Here is a 13,417-nt window from a genome sequence, read left to right as displayed (position 1 = left end):
TTTAAAGAATTTTGAGCCCAGTGTACCTTTTACATTGATTTTATCACAGTTGATATTCAGGGAGTTGATATCTACTAATACTCTCTTTTTCCCCTGCATTTTTCACAACTCCTTGAAGCATGCCATCAATAGTAACAGATTCAAGAAATAATTTTACTTTTCTCTAAAGAGCTGCAGTGCTGATTTTTAATATTGTTGATTTGATGCCCCCTTGGAATATCTAACAAGCGTTTAATCCCTCCCAGTGTTTCTCCATTATAGTCTCAAGTTCAAACATGTTGTGTTATTTCTAATGAATCCGTGCAATTGGACAGGGTTCAAATGTATAAAAAGAAAGCGAGCCACTCCTCCCCCATCCCTCATCCTCAAAACTGTTTCAGTCGCAGGAGTTTTCACACACTTTCTGAAGCACACTGCACTGTCAGATGCAATGGAATGATACAAGGTAGGAACATGATTACCCATGGCTGATTACTGAACACTTCAAGCTCAGCTCTCAAGAGATGACAACCAGAGAGCTCATTACTGTCAGCAGGCTGAGTGCAACTCACTGTGTCAGAAAGAATATGGAGCTCAATTTGGAAGCCCGAAGAAAACGTAACTGATTATACTTTCACAGGTGAGATAAATCTCCCTCTCAGTTTAGTTTTGAGTGTTTGGTGTGAGAGGGAATGTTACCACCAGCCCTATTGAGATTGTCGAGGGCAATAGAGTAATTTACAGCACAGAAGGCCATTTGGCCCCTTGTGTCTGTGCTAGCTTTTGAAGCTCAAATAGTGCAGCAAGTTTCACTTAAGTTTAAATAAAGTAACTGTTAGAAATGTGAAGTCAGCTTCAAACCATTGAACAGACAGTCCAAAGATGATCTCTTACAGACCCTGCCAATGGTTTTCTTCACAATACTTGTGGGTAAGACGATGCAGGGAGAAGAGCCTGTCCTGAGGATGAGCCAGTGAGAGTGAATCAGTCTGGATAAACACAAGGATGCTTAGCTTAAGTTGCATGATTGCAATTTGTTATTTTAGAAGGTTTTATTTTGAACACATGTGAATGAGTTTACTTTGGATCTGAATGATACTTTGTGGCTTCTGAAGCTACCTCTCACTATAAGTGGATCCAGGGCAATTGTGGTTTTAAACAAATGGGCAGTACACAAACTTAATTAATATCGCAAACTGCAGCCAGCTTCTGGTTGATTTGTTTTTGTACTTAGCACAGCATCATTATATTTCCCATTTCATTGCAGTGAGCACATAAGAGATTGGTAAAACTGTGTATATATCACACCAAAATAACAGCCATTAAACAGCATACCAATCACATCAGTATAAAATACTGTGAAACAGCACATACATCAAAGCAATATAAACTGTCGCAAAACATTGTGGGCGGGATTCTCAGTCGGCTGATGCCGGAATTGGGAAACATGTTTGGGCGGAGAATCGCTCTGATGTGAAATGGTGACGGGCGCTGGTTTCACGTCAAATCGCAATTCTCCGGTGCCTCAACAGTGGTGTCAATGCATTCCAGAACGCACCTATAATAAAAGCCATTGGCATATCATTAGCGGGCCTGACCCAGTATTCTCCGTGGCCTCTGGCCCGTCGTGAAACTGGCACCATGACTGATGAGGGAGAGAGAGAAGGTAGGACACGGAGAGGCGCTACCATGGGCTGCTAGACAGGACACTGGCCCGTCTGGCTAGGGATGGGGAGGATGCCCTGCCATGGCCGGGGGGGGGGGGGGGTTTGTTGACAGGGGAACGGCCGTGGGGCCGGGGAAACCCCCATGGGACTGAGGCAGTGTCCAGGCACAGATCGCCATTGCTGCACTTGCAAGATAGCCATCTTGCTGCAGACCCCACTTGAAGTGTTGGGTACTCTGCTACCAACCCTGGCCCCTGGTTCTGCAGAGTGACACCGGCCATATGGCTGCCCCCACCCTATCCCCCACACTCCACCCCTGCACCCCACCCTCCGCCATACTACCGCGCCCAACTGGCGGGCATCACGCGGCCCACCCAAGGGCAACACTCAGTAGCCCCTACGGTGGGAGGCGCCGGACGGGTGCTGCGAAATGTACTGCTCGCAAGGCAGCAACAGCCAACAGTACCCCTGGCAGCAGGGCCGGGCACCCGCCAGAGGACCCTATGCTTCTGGCCACTAACAGGGCCAGGGGTGTGGAGAAGAGAGGGGGAAAAGCACATGCCAGGGTAGAATCCACAGTGCCAACCGGGGCCACCGTTGGACCTGGTTGGGCATGGGGGCACGAACCATGCTAACATAGTCATAGGGTCATAGAGGTTTACAGCATGGAAACCGGCCCTTCGGTCCAACTTGTCCATACCGCCCAGTTTTTACCACTAAACTAGTCCCAATTGCTTGCATTTGGCCCATATCGCTCTCTACCCAGCTTTGCCTTATAACTGTCTAAATGCTTTTTAAAAGACAGAATTGTACCCGCCTCTACTACTGTCTCTGGCTGCTCGTTTCAGACACTGACCACTGTCTCTGAAGTAATTGCCCCTCTGGTCTCTTTTGTATCTCTCCGCTCTCACCTTAAACCTATGCCCTCTCGTTTTAGACTCCCCTACCTTTGGGAAAAGATGTTGACTATCTCCCTTATCAGTGCCCTTCATTATTTTATAGACCTTTATAAGATCATCCCTAAGCCTCCTACGCTCCAGGAAAAAAGGCCTAGTCCATCCAGCCGCTCCTTATAACTCAAACCATCAAGTCCCGATAGCATCCTAGTCAATCTTTTCCGCACTCTTTCTAGTTTAATAATATACTTTCTATAATAGGATGACCATAACTGTACACAGTATTCCAAGTGTAGCCTTACTAATGTCTTGTGGGGGCTAATGTATGAGGGGCATAGAAAGAGTGGATAGTCAGAGGTTTTTTCTCAGGGTAGAGAGGTCAATTACTAGGGGGCATAGGTTTAAGGTGCGAGGGGCAAGGTTTAGAGGAGATGTACGAGGCAAGTTATTTACACAGAGGGTAGTGGGTGTCTGGAACTCGCTGCCGAAGGAGCTGGTGGAAGCAGGAACGATAGTGACGTTTAAGGGCATCTTGACAAATACATGAATAGGATGGGAATAGAGGGATACGGACCCAGGAAGTGCAGAAGATTTTAGTTTAGACGGGCAGCATGGTCGGCACGGGCTTGGAGGGCCGAAGGGCCTGTTCCTGTGCTGTACTTTTCTTTGTTCTTTGTTCTTTTGTTCAGCAAGACGTCCCAACCCTTGTATTCAATGTTCTGACCAATGAAACCAAGCATGCCGAATGCCTTCTTCACCACCCTGTCCACCTGTGACTCCACTTTCAAGGAGCTATGAACCTGTGCTCCCAGATCTCTTTGTTCTATAACTCTCCCGAACACCCTACCACTAACTGAATAGGTCCTGCCCCAATTCAATCTACCAAAATGCATCACCTCACATTTATCTAAATTAAACTCCATCTGCCATTCATCGACCCACTGGCCCAATTGATCAAGATCCCATTGCAATCCCAAATAACCTTTTTCACTGTCCACTATGCCACAAATCTTGGTGTCGTCTGCAAACTTACTAACCATGCCTCCTAAATTCTCATCCAAATCATTAATATAAATAACAAATAACAGTGGACCCAGCACCGATCCCTGAGGCACACCATTGGTTACAGGCCTCCAGTTTGAAAAACAACCCTCCACAACAACCCTTTGTCTTCTGCCGTCAAGCTAATTTTGTATCCAATTGGCTACCTCGCCCCTGGATCCTGTGAGATTTACACTTATGCAACAACCTACCATGCGGTACCTTGTCAAAGGCCTTTCTAAAAGACATGTCGACTGTGTTGACTGCATTGCCCTCATCTACCTTCCTGGTTACCCCTTCAAAAAAATTCAATCAAATTTGTGAGACATGATTTTCCACTCATAAAGCCATGCTGTTTGTCCCTAATCAGTCCTTGCCTGTCTAATGCCTGTAGGTCTTGTCTCTCAGAATACCTTCTAACAACAACTTACCCACCGCAGACGTTAGGCTCACCGGTCTGTAGTTCCCGGGCTTTTCCCTGCGGCCCTTCTTGAACAAAGGCACAACATTTGCAAACTTCCAATCTTCAGGCACCTTACTCATGGTGTCGACGATTCAAATATCTCTGCTAGGGGACCCGCAATTTCCTCCCTAGCCTCCCACAATGTTCTGGGATACATTTCATCAGGTCCCGGGGATTTATCTACCTTGATGCCCTTTAAGAATTCCAGCACCTCCTTCTCTGTAATATGTACACTCCTCAGGGCATCACTATTTATTTCCCCAACTTTCCTAACATCCATTCTCAACAGTAAATACCAATGAGAAATATTCATTTAGAATCTCACCCATCTCTTGTAGATCCGCACATAGATGACTTGTAGATCCTCAAGAGGCCCTACTCTCTCACTAGTTACTCTTTTGCCTTTTATGTATTTGTAGAAGCTCTTTGGATTCGCCTTTGCCTTATCTGCCAATGTAATCTCATGTCTCCTTTTTGCTCTCCTGATTTCTCTCTTAACTCTAGTCCGACAACCTCTATACTCTTCAAAGGATCCACTTGATCCCAGCTGCCTATACATGTCATATGCCTCCTTCTTCTTTATGACCATGGCCTTAATATCCTGAGTCATCCAGAATTCCCCACTTCTTCACTCTAAAAGAAATGTGCTTACCCTGAACTCTGGTTAACAAACTTTTGAAAGCCTCCCACTTGCCAGCCGTCCCTTTGCCTGCCAATAGACTCCCCCAATCAACTTTTGAAAGTTCCTGTCTAATACCATCAAAATTGGCCTTGCCCAAATTTAGAATTTTAACTTTTGGGCCTTTCATCCCCTGCAATGGATATTGGAATTCAACCTTCCTGCTGGTCGCCGCAGCCCTGGGCTGTACGAGCGAGCGCTGCTGGAGGAAGGGGAAGCTGCAGCAGCGGAGCATGCAGCAGTGGAATAGGAGGCAGCTGCTGAGGATGGAGAGCCGGCCACCCAACAGGCCGAGGAGGAGGAGGTGCAAAGGAGGCGCTGCATGAGGCCTCGTGTGTATTGGCACCGCCTGTCGTTTGAGAACCTGTTGGACTGGGCATGCCGTTGAATACTGGCTGAGCAGAGAGACAGTGCGACATATCTGTCAGATCATGGCCCACCTGGCACCGCGGGGGAATGAGGAGGACACCCACTCCTGGTGGCCATCAAGGTGACGGCTGTTCTGAACGTTTACGTGACGAGGTCCTTCCAGGCGCTGAGTGGGGACCTATCTGGGATCTCACAGAGCTCGATGCACAGGTTCATCCACACCGTTACGGAGGCCCTATATGCCCAGTCAGCACAATATATCCAGTTCCATGTGGACCGAGCCTACCAGGATGACCGGGCCAGGATTCGCCACCATCGCCGAGATGCCCTGGGTCCAGGGGGTGATTGATGGGATGCATATCGCACTACACAAACTATAAGGCGTTCCACTTGATGAACATGCAGCTGATATGACCGGGCTTGATATCCGGGCAGTGTGCATGACGTTTTCATCCTGGCACACCCGATGATCCGCGGCTGGGGGGGTGCCTCCTGGGTAACAGGGTTATCCACTGCAGTCATGGCTGATGACGCTAATCCAGAGACCACAGACCGATGCGGAGACCCATTACATGACACCCATGCAGTGACCAGGGGCGTGATCGAGCTGTGCTTCGGCATCCTGAAGATGTGGTTCAGGTGCCTGGACAGCTCTGGAGGGGCTCTCCAGTATGGCGCTGGGAGAGTCGATCGCATTGTGGTGACCTGCTGCCCCCTCCACAACATCAAGCAGCAGAGGGGCAATGAGCTAGAGGAGGAGGATGAACATTGAGGAAATACATTTTACAGGGATGGGGGGGAGTTGTACTGCAATATGTCGATGACCTCTTTTTGACCTCCGATCACCATAGGAGCCACACCTGGAGTTAATACAATTACAGCGAGTCATCGAGGAAGCAGGACTAAAAATTAACCCTACAAAGGCTCAAGTGGGACAAGCAACAGTCACCTACCTGGGTTAGCTCATTTCTCATGGATCCAAGACATTGCACCCTGAACAGAAACAGGCCATTCGGCCCTTCCAATTCCCAGGACTGTCCGAGGAGTCCGGCAGATATTGGGACTATTGATTTAACTATTGCCCGAACTTGCTAGACAACTGCGCACGGGACGCTCTGATTGCCTCCAGGTTTACCCACTGGTGGAGCTGGCCAGGGGCATGGACACCACACCCCCTCCCCCCCCCCCCCCCACACCATCTCCGCACTCTCCCCCCCCACACCTGAAACCCCCTCCGTAATACATACCTGCTGCACTATGAGCCCTGGATTGGCAGTAGCGGCGGATCTGCCCCATGGGATGGAGGATGATGACCACCCGCTCCGCAATGAGCTCTGATGTTTTGCATCGTTTGTCAATGTCTGACTCCTGCCCATGGTCGCACTTTCACCCGTCCACCTGGGTGATCTCTGCGTGCGAGCTGGCCATTCCATTTCATGGTCCCCTCCAATCCCTGGACTAGCGGAGTTGGGAATGGTGTGGGAGGGTGGCTGAACTGCGGTCCCTGAGCCAAGCCCACCCCAAACATCTGACAATTCCCCCCCTTCCCCCGCATCCCCTCCACGGTTAGCCCAGACCTGCCCACCCCTCACACCCTTCTGACAGAGCACTGAGGCAGGTTGTAACATTGTGAACAGGTGTTTAATGGGACAACATATATACAGATATGTGCCCTAACCCCCATCACTAAACTGCCCTGCACCCGTGCCAACTTAATTTGTGTCTAACTTTCTGGCCTTCAGGCCCTAATGCTACGGCTAGACGGATCCTCAGACGGCAGATCAGGAGTGAAGGCGGCCTGCTGTGGCTCACGCTCTGTGACCTGATTCCCCATTGGCGGGCGTCTTCTGGGGTGACTGGGCCTGGAAGGGCCCAGCTGATGCTCAGGTGTCCCAGGTGGGGTCGTCCTGCCCTTTTCTGCCCGCTGCCCACCAGATGTGCCAGGATCAAGAGGGGTGGGGGGTGGGGGGGAGTACGAGGTGCTGCGGTATTCCGGTTCCTCCCCTACGGGAGTCACTGGCATGGCTCCCATCGCAGTGCCCGATGGCCCCCGAGCTACTCCATGGGACGAAGATGCGAATGGAGCTAACCCCTGGGGCTCCCTCGCGACCTGCCGCTTCCAGTCCTGGAGGCCCGCCTCCGTTTCAGCCAGGCTCTGAAACACTCTCAAGCCTCAACCCTTGAGAGTTAACCAGGTGTAAAGGTGAATCGGCCCCACCCCCATCCATCCTCGTCAGCATCAGGACATCAACACCACCCCTCCCAAGTGAGCATACCCAGTTATGGGGTCACTGAGGATGCCCCCACCTTTAAGGCCAACATCCCCTTTCAGCACCCCCTGTGCATCTGCTTCAGGTCTCTCCTTCATCCCCCACCCTTCATAACCCCCATCCTTCTTATTCCCCACTCTTCATACATCCTTCATGGGCTGTGGTGAATGTGTAATTCACCAGTGCATTTGTATCATGTTCTGCTGTTGTATTATGTTGTTAACCCTGTGGGCTCCACCTATGGGCCATTGTGTGGCTTCACCCACAGGGGGATATGTTGGGGCATGTACGGGCTCCGCCCATGGCTCCTCCCCTTAAGAGGAAGTATAAAGAGCAGCTGACCTGCAGGCAGTTCCCAGTATTGTACCAGTCGCAGGCAGGCACTGTTCTAAGCTGATTAAAACCATGGTTTACTTCTCCCCGTGTCTTTGAGTGAATTGATGGTCGCATCACAGGCCTCCTCCCTTTAAGTCCCCCCTTTATGCAACCCCTTCATGTCTCCCTTCACCCCCCATTTCATAGGCATGGCCCTCCCTCAGGCCTCATCCCTTGGCAGTGCCCCAATGGCACCCTTGCACTGTTCCTCGCTTTAAGGCAGTGCCAACCTGAGAAATCTGCGATGCCAACCTGGCAGTGCCCTGCCCTGTCCCCGACCACCTGGGGGGCTCTAATGGCCTCTGAGTTCCCCGGCACGGCCATCAAGTCTGGTCTCCAGTACTGATTGGTGCCGGCCTCAGGCTATGTCCCTGCGGCTGGTGAATCCCAGGAGCCGGGAGACTCTGACCTCGAACGGGTTCATATTTAAATGAGGTTTCTCTTTTAAATATGCTGATTTGCCTCACATCTGCCCAGCGAGGGCCTGATCCAGATTTCGTTGGGCACTGCGGGTCAGAAGCATCGTGATCGGTTTGGCCCCTGCCGTGATTCCCATTTTTGGGCTCTCCCACTATTCAACGGGAATAGCAGGATCAGTGCTGGATACATCGCGACTGTAAAATCATGCCCAGGTTTTATTTTCAGAGGCTGTAATTAAAAAGTAGGAAATTATGCTAAACCTGTATTGAACCTTGCTTAAACCACGCTAGGAGTACTGCAGTGCCGGTTGCCATTTTATAAAAAAAGATATAAAGCCTCTGGAGAGACTGCAGAGGAGATATCCGAAGATGATACCAGGAATATTTGGATAAACATATCAGGAGAGGATTAAGAGGCTGGTCTCTCTCCTCTTGAAAAATGAGGCTTTAAAATTATGAAAACATTTGATTAGTGGGTACAGAGAGTTGCGCCCCCTTGTGGTGGTGGGGATACCTAGAGGCCATCAATATAAGACAGTCACCAAGAAATGCAAGGGGGAATTCAGAAGAAACTTCACTTTATCCAAAGAGTGGTGAGAATGTGGCACTCGTTTCCACATGGGGTGGTTGAAGCAAATCGTATTAATTTATTTTGGGAGAAACTAGGCAAGCATTTGAGGGAGAAGGGAATAGATAGTTATGACAGTTGATTCGTGGAGACAGATAGGGGGAGGCTGAAGGGGGCTTAAAACTGGCAAAGACTGGTAGGGCTGAATGAATTCACCAATATATAAATACCACAAAACAGCGTATACATCTCACCAATAGACAAGATATCGTAGAAAAAAAATACATATTTCACCAATATATATATAAAGCATAAAACAGCATATAGATCTTACCAATATATAAGTGACCATAAAAGGTAAAGTTGCCATATTCCCAAATGACCATCGGCTGCTTTCCCCGTTAAGGGGGAGACCTGACTGGTGTGATTTAACCTGAGGGTCATCACACCTCAGGTGAGGGGAAAGGTTGAGAAGGCGGACCTTTATGAATAACCATGACAATAAAACAGTATATATAGCTCATCAATATATATATCATAAAACAGATTATACATAACACCAATATACTAAATATCATAAAACAGCATATACGGGCGTAATTTAACCGGAATATTTATGTCCGGTTCTGGACGTGTTTAGTGGGGTGTTTCCCGATGGCTGCAGCGTTGAGCAACACCCCGCTATTTAACGGGCCTTTGTCGTTTGTTTGGCCTCACTGAGTTCTCTCTGTCGAGGCTGCACTTCGAGTCATTCCCTGTGGGCAGGCCCCCCCATTTTCAACCTCCCCTCCCAATATATAAACTACTATAAACATCATACACATCTCACCAATATATAAACTGCTACAAAACAACATATACATCTCACCAATATATAAACTACTACAAAACAACATATACATCTCACCAATATATAAACTACTACAAAACATCATACACATCTCACCAATATATAAACTACTACAAAACAACATATACATCTCACCAATATATAAACTACTACAAAACATCATACACATCTCACCAATATATAAACTACTACAAAACAACATATACATCTCACCAATATATAAACTACTACAAAACAACATATATGTCTCACCAATATATAAACTACTATAAAACAACATATACATCTCACCAATATATAAACTACCATAAAACAGCATATACATATCACCAATATATAAACTACTATAAATATCATACATATCTTACCAATATATAAACTACTACAAAACAACATATACATCGCACCAATATATAAACTACTATAAAACAACATATATGTCTCACCAATATAAACTACTATAAAACAACATACACATCTCACCAATATATAAACTACTATAAAACAACATATATGTCTCACCAATATATAAACTACTATAAAACAACATACACATCTCACCAATATATAAACTACTATAAAACAACATATATGTCTCACCAATATATAAACTACTATAAATATCATACACATCTCACCAATATATAAACTACTACCAAACAACATATACATCTCACCAATATATAAACTACTACAAAACAATATATACATCTCACCAATATATAAACTACTATAAAACAACATATATGTCTCACCGATATAAACTACTATAAAACAACATATACATCTCACCAATGTATAAACTACTATAAAACAGCATTTACATATCACCAATATATAAACTACTATAAATATCATACACATCTCACCAATATATAAACTACTACCAAACAACATATATATCTCACCAATATATAAACTTCCATAGAACAACATACATATCTCACCAATATATAAACTACTATAGAACAGCATGTACATCTCACCAATATATAAACTACTATAAAACAACATATACATCTCACCAATATATAAACTACTATAAATATCATACACATCTCACCAATATATAAACTACTATAAAACAACATATACGTCTCACCAATATATAAACTACTACAAAACAATATATACATCTCACCAATATATAAACTACTATAAAACAACATATATGTCTCACCAATATAAACTACTATAAAACAACATATACATCTCACCAATATATAAACTACTACAAAAACAGCATGTACATCTCACCAATATATAAACTACTATAAAACAACATATATGTCTCACCAATATAAACTACTATAAAACAACATATACATCTCACCAATATATAAACTACTACAAAAACAGCATGTACATCTCACCAATATATAAACTACTATAAAACAACATATACATCTCACCAATATATAAACTACTATAAATATCATACACATCTCATCAAAATATAAACTACTACCAAACAACATACACATCTCACCAATATATAAACTACTACCAAACAACATATACACCTCACCACCATATAAACTACTATAAACATCATACACATCTCACCAATATATAAACTACTATAAAACAACATATATATCTCACCAATATATAAACTACTAGAAAACAACATATACATCTCACCAATATATAAACTACTATAAAACAACATATACGTCTCACCAATATATAAACTACTACAAAACAATATATACATCTCACCAATATATAAACTACTATAAAACAACATATATGTCTCACCAATATAAACTACTATAAAACAACATATACATCTCACCAATATATAAACTACTACAAAAACAGCATATACATCTCACCAATATATAAACTACTATAAATATCATACACATCTCACCAATATATAAACTACTACCAAACAACATATATATCTCACCAATATATAAACTTCCATAGAACAACATATATATCTCACCAATATATAAACTACTATAGAACAGCATGTACATCTCACCAATATATAAACTACTATAAAACAACATATACATCTCACCAATATATAAACTACTATAAATATCATACACATCTCACCAATATATAAACTACTACCAAACATATACATCTCACCAATATATAAACTACTACCAAACAACATACACACCTCACCACCATATAAACTACTATAAACATCATACACATCTCACCAATATATAAACTACTATAAAACAACATATATATCTCACCAATATATAAACTACTATAAAACAACATATACGTCTCACCAATATATAAACTACTATAGAACAGCATGTACATCTCACCAATATATAAACTACTATAAAACAACATATACATCTCACCAATATATAAACTACTATAAATATCATACACATCTCATCAAAATATAAACTACTACCAAACAACATATACATCTCACCAATATATAAACTACTACCAAACAACATATACACCTCACCACCATATAAACTACTATAAACATCATACACATCTCACCAATATATAAACTACTATAAAACAACATATACGTCTCACCAACATATAAACTACTATAAAACAACATATATATCTCACCAATATATAAACTTCCATAAAAGAACATACACATCTCACCAATGTGTAAAACTCAATCGTGATTAAGTGAACGCTTGACACATGCCAAGTGGATTCCCGTGGGTGGGCGGGCCATGTAGCATGTGGGAGTCATTGCCTAGCATGTCAATCACACATTGATGCCTGGACACTGTGCTTGAATACTGCGTGAGGCAGCACCACACCAGGGAATGGAACACAGCTCCGGGGATATATATGTCCGTGGCCGGAGGATGGGTGAGCGCCACGGGGGGGGGGGGGGGGGGGGGGGGGGGCGCTGCCTGGAGAGATGGGCAAAGGGTCCGGGGGTTAGCCCATATTGCAGAAGAAAGTGACAGAGGCATCGCAATGGTTGTGCAAAAAGGTGTTTAATGTGCTGTACAATACCTCACTCCAAATGGTGCCGCACCCCCCAAACCCCCAATCCCAAACCCCCCTCCCCTCCCCACCCCTTACAATCCTCCTTCCCACCCCCTCCTCCTCCTACCCTGGTGCCCTCAGTGATCCTCAACGTTCCGCCCTCCTAGCTCTACCACTATGTCTTTGTATCTCCTCAGGATGCACATCAGAGGGGTAGGCAGCCAGCGCTTACTTTGTCCCGTGGCATTCGATGTCCCTGGCGGGTGTCCTTTGGGGGCTCTTGGGCCGAAAGGGCGCCAGCTCACTTGTCGGCAGCACATGCACAGCTGTGCCGCCCTGTCCCGTGTGCTGACCTCGAGGCGTGGCCTCATCTGAAAAATGGAACTCGGGGGAACTGGTGCCCACCATCGCCACTCCATGGGACAGGTCCAGCCTGGCACTCAGCGTCCTCTCCTCCCGATCGGTGCCCATGGAGCCCTGGGGTTCGCCTGGGAATGGAGGTGGAGCTGGTTCAAGCCCCGGCTGCCCCTGCATCATCTGGCTCTGCCTGCCCTGGCGGTTCCCCATGGTCTGCACCATGGTGTTGACGCCCTTGGCGATGCTCCTCAGTGACTGGGACAAGCTCCGCAGCGCCTTGGCAATGCCCACCTGAGAACTGGACATGTCCCGCAGAACCTCAATCAAGGCCAGCCTAATGCTGGGTGACATCCCCCAGTGAGGCGGTCATTCTGCCGAGGCCCTAAGCAAGGCCATCACCAACTGCGCAATGCCTTGGACATCTTCACTAATGGTGCCGACGTTCTGCACCAGGCTCTCCACTGTGGTCACCACCCTAGCAGTGTTGGCCTCGGTGCCACTCATTGCCAGCCCCATCACCTGCACCTGTAGCCGC

General features: G+C 45.7%; 1 protein-coding gene across 3 annotated transcripts in view; it reads left to right on the top strand.

Moving 5' to 3' along the window:
* The first annotated feature begins 389 nt into the window (after nt 1-389).
* LOC140430757 (Golgi-associated kinase 1A-like) overlaps nt 390-13,417 on the top strand; it is a 54,563-nt gene continuing 41,535 nt past the window's right edge. For all 3 annotated transcript variants that reach the window (XM_072518436.1, XM_072518435.1, XM_072518434.1), the window contains exon 1: nt 390-619. The gene's annotated coding sequence lies outside the window, so the exon portion shown is untranslated. The remainder of the gene's footprint in view (nt 620-13,417) is intronic.

Source organism: Scyliorhinus torazame, chromosome 10 (assembly GCF_047496885.1).
Source record: "Scyliorhinus torazame isolate Kashiwa2021f chromosome 10, sScyTor2.1, whole genome shotgun sequence".
Lineage (NCBI taxonomy): Eukaryota > Metazoa > Chordata > Chondrichthyes > Carcharhiniformes > Scyliorhinidae > Scyliorhinus > Scyliorhinus torazame.
This window is presented reverse-complemented; position numbering and strand designations above follow the sequence as displayed.